Source organism: Hibiscus syriacus, unplaced genomic scaffold (genome assembly GCF_006381635.1).
Source record: "Hibiscus syriacus cultivar Baekdansim isolate YM2019G1 unplaced genomic scaffold, ASM638163v2 tig00110059_pilon, whole genome shotgun sequence".
Taxonomy (NCBI): domain Eukaryota; kingdom Viridiplantae; phylum Streptophyta; class Magnoliopsida; order Malvales; family Malvaceae; genus Hibiscus; species Hibiscus syriacus.
In genome coordinates, this window is record NW_024062582.1 from 1265228 (window position 1) to 1274569 (window position 9342).

General features: G+C 32.6%; 1 non-coding gene across 1 annotated transcript; it reads right to left on the reverse strand.

The window, feature by feature from the left end:
* Positions 1-6623: 6623 nt before the first annotated feature.
* LOC120214420 lies at positions 6624-6791 on the reverse strand. Its single transcript, XR_005524865.1, has one exon. It is a non-coding gene; the product is annotated as a U1 spliceosomal RNA (small nuclear RNA).
* Between the last annotated feature and the right edge of the window lie 2551 nt (positions 6792-9342).

A 9342-nucleotide genomic window follows, 5' to 3' on the forward strand; every position in this document is an offset into this window, starting at 1 on the left:
AAAAAAGAGGGGAGCCATTTTCAGAAAGAGAAGAACGAAAAGAAAGAAAGAAAAAATGAGAAGGTTACATTGTCTATAATCGGAAAGTCTAAACTTTACCGAAAGGTGGTGTAAATCCCTAGATCTAGGGTTTCCGTGGGTTTTTAGGCTTGAAGAGGTTCAAATTTGGGTCCAGGAGAAGGAGTAGGTCCTTTATTGGTCTCGATTTGAATGGTGGATAGAGGCTCTGTATCTCTTTCAGTGAGAAGAAGATAAGAGAGAGTTGAGAGAAAACTTGTTTCTCTCTTTGGCAAAAAATGGAACATATGAGAAAAATGACCATTTTCGGCCATATTTTAGGGTTTTATACCCATGTCTTTCAGGAATGGGAATCATGTATTTTAGGGTTGGGTTAATAGCAGTTTTGGTCCTTAGGCATTTGTAGACTTTTCATTTTGATCCTTAATTAAAGTTATTTCTCTTTATGATTTGTGCGTTGTACTTATTTGTTTGTTCATTTTAGTCACTACATATGGTCGTACATGCTTTGGTCGAATGTTTAATATGGTCCTTAAATTTTAGATTTGATGCATTTTAATCCTTAGTTTATTTCAAGTAATATTTATGCCTTGGACCCTTCTAGATTTATTATGTATTTATTTGGATCATTATTTCAACTAGGTTATATGAATAAAATATGGATTTATTGACGATAGGTCCCTAAAGTTCTAGTTTAGTCTTGATTTAGTCTTTTGATTTATTTATTTAGTATCCATGTTTGTTTTAATTTATTAAGTATTAATATGACCCATGTGCCCTAAATATTTTATTAAAATGGTAAAAATGTTCTTATACTAAGTAATAATGATCATTAGATTATATATATATATATATATATAAAAGTTCCTATCAATTTTCAAGAACACATTTTGTAGAATATGCGTGAAAAGTGCAACCTATCGAGGTAGTACAATTCAATAAGAGACGAAAGCGAACTTGAAAATAATCGAGTATACTTTGATAAAAATGAAATAATAATTGTTTTATTTTAATGACAACAATGTCTTTTTGAAGGCATGCTGCTTAAATATTTTATTTTGTATTTGATTCATGACCTTGAATAGATAATAAGGGATATTCCCATATAAAGAGAAGATAAATGGGGTAGCCTTCCCTTTGGAGAACGTGTAAATCCATAGATCTCTTCTCAAAACAGAGAATGTTCCTTTACAAATAATTCAAATATAAATTAGTAAATGTTCAATAAAAAGATTATATTTTAAATTTTGACTCTAATCTACAAGTTCCACTCACTATGACAACATATAAGTGATGGGGAACCAATTTTTGGCGTTGTGGGCGTGCTAATCATTCCTCACACGTAACCGACTATCGAGCCCTTAAAAATGAATCTTTGGTTGTCGTAGACTAATTTTCGTCTTCTTTAAAATGATTTTTCTTAAAATAATTTTTCTTAAAATAATTTAAAAGACGTTTCTAGGTCGACCTATCTAACCCAAAGGTTGATGGTGACTCCCATCATTATTTTAAAAATGTCAAACTATATTTTTTATCTGGTAAAAAAATGGTGTCGACAATCATAATTTCTTAACAAAAGATAGAATTTGACCCACATTTGATCAAACTAAAACTGACTATGAAAAATATGAAACTTAGTTGAATTGAAAGTAGTAGTTTATTTTCTTTTATGTTGATTAATAGTAAAAAATCTAATTTGAGTATATTTAAGTTTCTTTTGTAATTAAATAACTATCTCTAGAGTAAATATGGACGATTAAGGTTAGATGAGAAGTTGTTTCTCTAAATTCCTTTTGTATTCTTCTACTTTCGATATTTGTAAAAACTATCCTCTTTTGTCCATAGTTTTTCTCGAAATAATTTTTCATGTAAAATCTTGATGTCTATTTTATTGTGTGATCATTATATTTTTGTTATTCTTTTACAAATCATGTCAAAGGGATTATGGTTTCTTGTGGTGTATAATGACAAAAGGGTATGTGAGACCTACTTTCCAAAAAATCAATGTGGCCCTCGTTTTTTTTACATCCAATTTGGCCTTCAAACTTAGAAAACAAACCTAATGTGTCCCTTTGACCAATGGTTTCCGTTGTTGACCATAATATATTTTTAATTTTTTTATTAAACATACTTCTATTGGAAATGAGTTATAATATTCTTTTTAAGAAAAAACAATCTCTAGAGTGGTAAGTCTTGTTCTTGTGCACGAAATCGAGAAATGAAGTCTTTTGAATTCATGTCGAACATTTAAGACTTTGTAAAAGAATAAATGTTTATGCTCCTATTGTGAAAATGCCTAAATATGCATAAATGATGTCATTCTAGTGTTGCGGTCTCCACTGTCTTGTAAATCTTTACTTTATTCTCGTTGTCAAGTTATTTACCTTTACTTGGGCCTTTTATCCTTTTTGAATCCTGAACTTGCTTCTCAAAGTTTTACTTCTAATTTCTGGTTAACATTTTGAACATCGTATGAAAACATCATGCCCGAATGTCTTACAGATAGCTCGAAGGACTTATCAAGTAAGGAATTTTGAAAATCACTTTCTTACTTTTCAAAATTTCTTTTTCAGAAAAGGTTCAATGAGAATTTTTAAAAATTATCTTATCATTGTCTCAAAAATCATATGAAAACATCCTGACCGAAGGTCTTACAGATGGCCCGAAAGACTTATCGCCTTGCTCGAAAGACTTATAGATGGCTTGAAGGGTTTAATAATCTTGCTCAAAATACTTTCTGATGGCTCGGAGGACTTAGCACTCTACTCTAAAGACTTACAGAGGACCCGAAGGATTTAAGCATCATGATCGAGAGACTTATTGATTGCCTGAAGGACTTATCAAGTAAGGAACTTTGAAAATAGATTTCTTCATTTTCAAAAAAATATTTTTCAGAAAAGGATTACTGAGAAACTTTGAAAAGCGTTTTCTCCTTCTTTCATATAAAAAATATCATAACAAAACATCATATATCTCGGGAAAAATGACTCACTTCAAAGTAATGATTCTTCTTGATTGTGTTCCTCGATACTTAAGGCTTAGCCACTTTGAACATAATTCCCTTCATTCGAGGCTTGAAATATTCTCTTTCTTCACTCTCTTCTTTTTCTGTAAAAGATCTATAAAAATATGCATGAAATGTGAATGCAATTGTAATGCATGGGGTTTTTGTATACAGAGATGTTGATCATCAATATTTTTCTAGCTTTCAAGTGGAGACCTTAATCTTCCTTTACTCTATCATTCTTGAATATATCCTGCCCCAATATCAATGTGGCAACTTCTCAGCTCAAGCTTGTAATCTTCAGGAGAACAATTTGATTATCTTGTACAATCATGTTTTTCATACCTTCTATCCCATGGTTTCCTCATTAAATCCTTAGAATGAATATTCTCTTTTGAATTTTTCTTCAGTCAGGCATAAGGTCTTGACATCCTTTCTGTCCCTGATTCAATTTCTCAATAAGGATTATTTCTTATGACCCCTTAACCATATGAAGCATGAATGGTTTACCCTCTGAGGTAAGTTTTCCTTATCTTTATATCCTTCCCATACACTATAAGTGGTGAAGCTCATTCTCAATGTTTTCTTGATTTGATTTATAGCTTCTAAGCCTAAGCGACCTTTGCCAATGATTTATTCCCCTAGAGAGAATATCTTATTTGAAAATGTTTTTTCTTCCTCTTTCATTCTCCAAAATGTGAAAAATTTTGATGAAGAAGTTTTGAAAACAAAATGCCACTTATTTTGAGCTCACAATTGAAGCAAATTTTAAAACAAGATTCTATTGAATATCAAGTAAGTCAACTACTCTTTTTAATCATTCAAAAATTATAACCCTTTGACAATTATCAAGATTGAGGCTAATTTTGAGGCTTAGGTTGATTCGGGGAGGTAAAATGTTTCAGGTTGGATTATTTGATTAAAATCCATCATTTTTTGCTTCCGGTGTTCTGATGAAGTAGTCACTATGCTCATTTTTTAGAAATGCACTGGTGCCTAGCTCTTGTGAGTATTTCCAAGTGGTATGACGACTTATCAAAAGATATATAAGATCACCTACTATGCAACACCTGCATAATGTTCATATTCGAGCCACCTTTTCAGGTTTTTAACTCGAATTCTCCTTTTATTTCAAGACATCTTTTACAATTTACGTCTTGAACCCCCTTTATTATTTTTTCCTATCATGCATTAAAGATTTTAGAAAATCCTTTTTGTGAATAAAAAGATTAAATCTGAGAGGCGAAATGAAATCTAAAGATAGTATCTTCCACTTAGAAATCCATGTATAATTAGAAAGGATTTTTCAGGCACGTAATATAGGCCAGGGCTCACGGTTATGAAAGAAATAGATAAATATGCCCAAACAAGTGTTTAAGGGAGATCGAACTAAGGATCAATTCATTCTAATGCCTTTAATCTTGTCTTTCCCGATTTGAATCTGCTTGCAACTTTTTTTTGGATCACTCTAGACTGCCCATTTATGGGTTTTCTCCCTAGAGTTCTTGACCTTTCCAAAAATATCACATCTAAAACTCTGAACAAGTTGAATGTTTAATTTTGAAGATAACCAAACACAAGAGACTTCATGCACATTCTTCTCATTCTATTTCTTTTTCTTATTTTCTTTTCATTTTTTTTCTTTTCATTTTTTTTCTTCTCATTTTTTCTTTTTCTTTCTTTTTATGAAATCAGAACCTCAATGTCTTACAAGCAGAAGTCACTTCCTATTTATTGAAACATGTATTCTCGTTCCTTGCCTATAGTTTACAAGGCTTCATCCTCGTATTTCGATCAAAATTCACTTTCCATGTGAGCAAACGTTTTCTTCATCTATGCCCCTAGTGTCTAATAAAATCTAGAATGATTTTATTTACTCATACGAGCATATTTCCTTCACCTTTCCCCATAGTGTAAAAAGTGATCCTTGCTTAGAGTTGAATCAGAAAAAGAAAAATAATTTAGGCTCAAGTGAGGATAACAAGGGATATATATTTATTTTTTTGTGAAGGGATAATGAAAAAAACCATTCATCAGTTCATACATAGTAATCCTTGCAAAAGAGGTATCCCAGGGGGATAATTATTCAGGATTAAATTTTTTTCACATGAAAACAATGTAATTAATGCATAATTGAATTATTTCAATTATTCCCTTTATTTCTTCTTTTTCTTCTTCTTCTTCTCATTCCTGGTATGCCCGATTATTCAATCTTATCTTAAAAACTTGATCTAGGAGGCTCCATTTCATTTTTCTTGAAGGAAGATTCACACATGGATAGATGTCTTGTATTCAATATCTTTGGGGTTTTATTGAGGTTGATTTTACGTCTAAAAATGTGAGAGTGTGACTTTGAAGTCATATCTTTGGAAAAAGGTAATGTTATGGAAAAATCAGCTCTACTTGAGAAGGTAATAGTATAAACTTGTTGCCTCAAAAAAGAATAGAGTATGGCTTCGGGATCTGGGAGAGATGTCACCTCAAGATTCAGCCTTTTGGTAGTGATCATAAATTATTTGAGGTAAAAAGTCAAGTGATTGTACTTTTGGCTTTGAACAAGATACGAGAGGTTTAATCTTGCCACATACCAAAGATCTATAATTCTTGAAGAATTAAAAGAATATTTAACTTATTCGATATTTAAAGAACTGCAAGATTAAAATGTTTTATTGCTTATAACCTTAGAAAGTGACATATGTTCGATCATCAAACATTTTTATAAATATTTATGTAAATAGAGAAAGAAAAGGCAAAAAAAAGTTCAAACAAAATGAAATGCATTTTCATGAAAGTGCGGCAAAACTTCATGGTGGAGGAAATAACTACTTTTTGGTTCGCCTCAAGATGCCCCCATTATTCGTCAGTGGTGTATGCCCTTAAATTAATTAAGTTTTGGACCTTGTGCTTAAGTACCCCATAATTCTTTGTAGTGTGAATAAGATAGCACGATTAGAACCACTAGCAAAGAGTCCTTCATAGTTTAACTCTATGTTTTCATGATCGAATACATGTAAAAAATGCTTAAATAAATGGTAGTGCATAATGTATAGATACAAATACAAAGATGCAAATGCGGGATACAAATGAAAATGAAAATGGAGTTAATCCCAACGATGAATATCATAGAAAAAGTTTCATTGGAGATCAAAGTACTCGCTTTACAAAGTAGTCTGTTTTACAGAGATGCCTTTGCCTGAGCGCTTGGTCTAAAATACAATGATGTTTTATCTTGGTGCTTTGTTCTCAAAGACTCGATATCTCAAGTGCTCCATGATCCTTTGAGCTTATGTAAAGGCTTTCTTAAAAGTATTGATCATATCGGATGATGTCCCTTTGATACCCTTTAATCTCAACTGACATGCCATTGATTAACTTTGATGCATGATTCTTCGAGCTAGGGGTGTAAACGAGCCGAGTCGAGCTCGAGTATTGCTGAGCTCAATTCGAACTAGAAAACTTTAAACGTAAGCTCGAATCGACTCGAAAACTCAAGAGCTAAAAATTATCAAGACTCGAACTTGAAAATGAATATTAAAACTCGACTCGAACTCGAAAAGGCTCGAACTCAAAAGAATTTCAAGAGCTCGATTAAAGCTCGAGAGTCGAGCTCGATTGAAGCTTGATTCAAGCTCGAACTCACCAACTACGTCTCTCCTATAGTGGGGGACTGGGGAGACCTTAGGTGAGCGCCCCTCCCAAGTGCAATGGAGATCGCTTACCTAAGCCATGAACCTTGATGATCGTCCATTGACTCCGTCCAGGTAAGTATGTTGAAAGGAGGTAGGTGCTTTTTATTTATAATTCCAAATAAATGGTCCACTCATGTACTTCCCCAATGTGTGATATTGCTTCAGGGTATAGTAGCTTCACTTAAAGAGCTTCGTGCAGATTATAACCGGCTCATAGCAGTTGAGACGATAGAAATGTTGGAGGTTTTATCCATGCGCTATAATAACATCAAACAATTGCCTACAACGATGACATCTTTGACAAACCTGAAGGAACTAGATGCCAATTTCAACGAGCTGGAGTATTTGCGTCAGAGTTTATGTTTTGCCACCACACACGTGAAGATGAACATAGGCAACAATTTTGCTGATCTCCGATCCCTACCAAGGTCTATTGGGAACCTTGAGATGCTTGAGGAGTTGAACATTAGCAATAATCAGATCTGGGTCCTCCCAGATTCTTTTAGGATGCTAACACGCCTTCAAGTTCTACGTATGGAAGAAAATCCCCTGGAAGTGCCTCCTAGGTCTGGGTCTCTACTCCACGCTCCATGTTTGTAAAAGAACGAGTAATGGTAGATACGAAGGGGACATGGACAACTGTCAAGGCCAACACTTATATTCCAATCTCAACTAATATATTGTTATACTCAATTAATATAATTTTTTCTAACGATGGACATATATTAACAATACAAGCTTTTATGTGAGTAGACATAAATGGGTTTATGTGTTAGGGTTTAGGGTTTATGATTTAGGGTTTATAGTTTAAGGTTTAAGGTTCATTACAAAGACATTAATTAATCGACTTGGTACCGATTTATGAGGTAAGTACAATATAGTATCTTGATATTAAATGCTCAAACTCTTGATATTTTTGATATTTGAACCCGAAACCTCAAAATATAACAACAATTTAAAAAATTAGTTATTAAAAATATTATCATTAGAACTATATTAAATATTTGTCATTAGATAAATAATTTTTTTTATTAATTTAAAATAAATATAAGAATATTTATTCAAAAATAATTTTTGAGGGTAGTTGTATTATAGAATTTTTAATATATTTTAAAAATTTTATAATTATCAATAGTGTATTTTTAATACATTTTTTAATAATGTAATTTTAAAAAATCTAAAATTATAATATAACATTTTTTTTCGAGCTGCTCACGAGCTTTTCGAGTTGAATATCGAGTAGCTCGTTTCGGCTCGTTAAGAACTCGAGTCAAGCTCGAGTCGAGTCCATTCAATCTAAGTATTTATCGAACCTTGATCGAGTCGATCTCGAGTAGCTCACGATCTGTCTCGTCTCATTTACAGCCCTACTTCGAGCGAGCTTTCTACTTATTTTCTTTGAGCTTCTCCAAGCAGTCGATGCATGTCCGTGTATGATACTACTTGATTGAAAACTTTTTTCTCCTTTGAAACATTTCCACTTTGATATTTAATTGTATATTAACATCTTTTCATTATGTCGTGATGATGTGATGCAAAAAGATGAAAATATCATAAAACAATAAGAAATGAGTCAGTACAAGTAAGGTAATTGATGAAGGTAAAATATGTTATTCAGATATGATTTTAGCACCTACTTCATCATTGTATCGACCCAACGTGTTTTTATTAGATACCAATCCTACCCAGACATGCTTTGTACCCGACATGCTTTATTTCAAGAAATTAAACCTAACTGCATGGTATCTAGTTCGAATGCTTTCATTCTAAAAGAAATATATTCTATTAATTAAAAAGAAAAGGGTAAAAGTTTAGAGTCGTTCCTCTTTTTTGAACACCTATTTTGGTACCTATTGACAGACAAAGGTTCAGTATGACTCTATATAGGGTGACCAGTCTATGGTTCACTACATACATAGTTTTGGCTTTATGGGAAAAGGGTACTCAAATTATCCTTGATGTTAGTCCCCCTTGGGTTGTCGAACCCTCGATCCTCACCCATTACATGCTTCAAATGGAACGAGTTCAATTCAAGGAGATCTCATCCCTGTATCTATACGAGGAAATAAATTCCCACAGAGGTACAAGGCATGTATCTTAGAGGCTAGTAGCTATATCTCATATGGGGAATAAATTCACAATGAAAGCATAGTGTTCACCCTTACTTAAAAAGGACAGAGCTCGGGTAAAGAGCTTATGTCATGCTAGTGCACATGATGTGCGTGAGAAGGAACTCACAAACCTTAGACCAGACACAAAACAATGATAAATACTTTCGGAAAAGAAAATTCAATGAAGCTGCAAAAATAAATTCAAATATTAGTATAACAATTTACATGAAGAATGAAAAATAAACTAATCAATGTTCAATAAAAAGGACCACAAGTTAATTTTGGACTCGAATCAACAATTTCTATCACTAAGATGACATATAAGCGACCAACATCCTGACTCTCTAATTTATCCTCAACAGAGTTGTCAAGCTATTGATACCATTTTTTACAAGATAAAAAACTATAGTTCGACATTTTGAAATGATGATGGGAGTCTCATCGACCTTTGGGTTAGGTCGGTTGAATACTTAGAAATTTCTTTTAAACTAATTTTAAGAAAAATAATTTTAAAGACGAA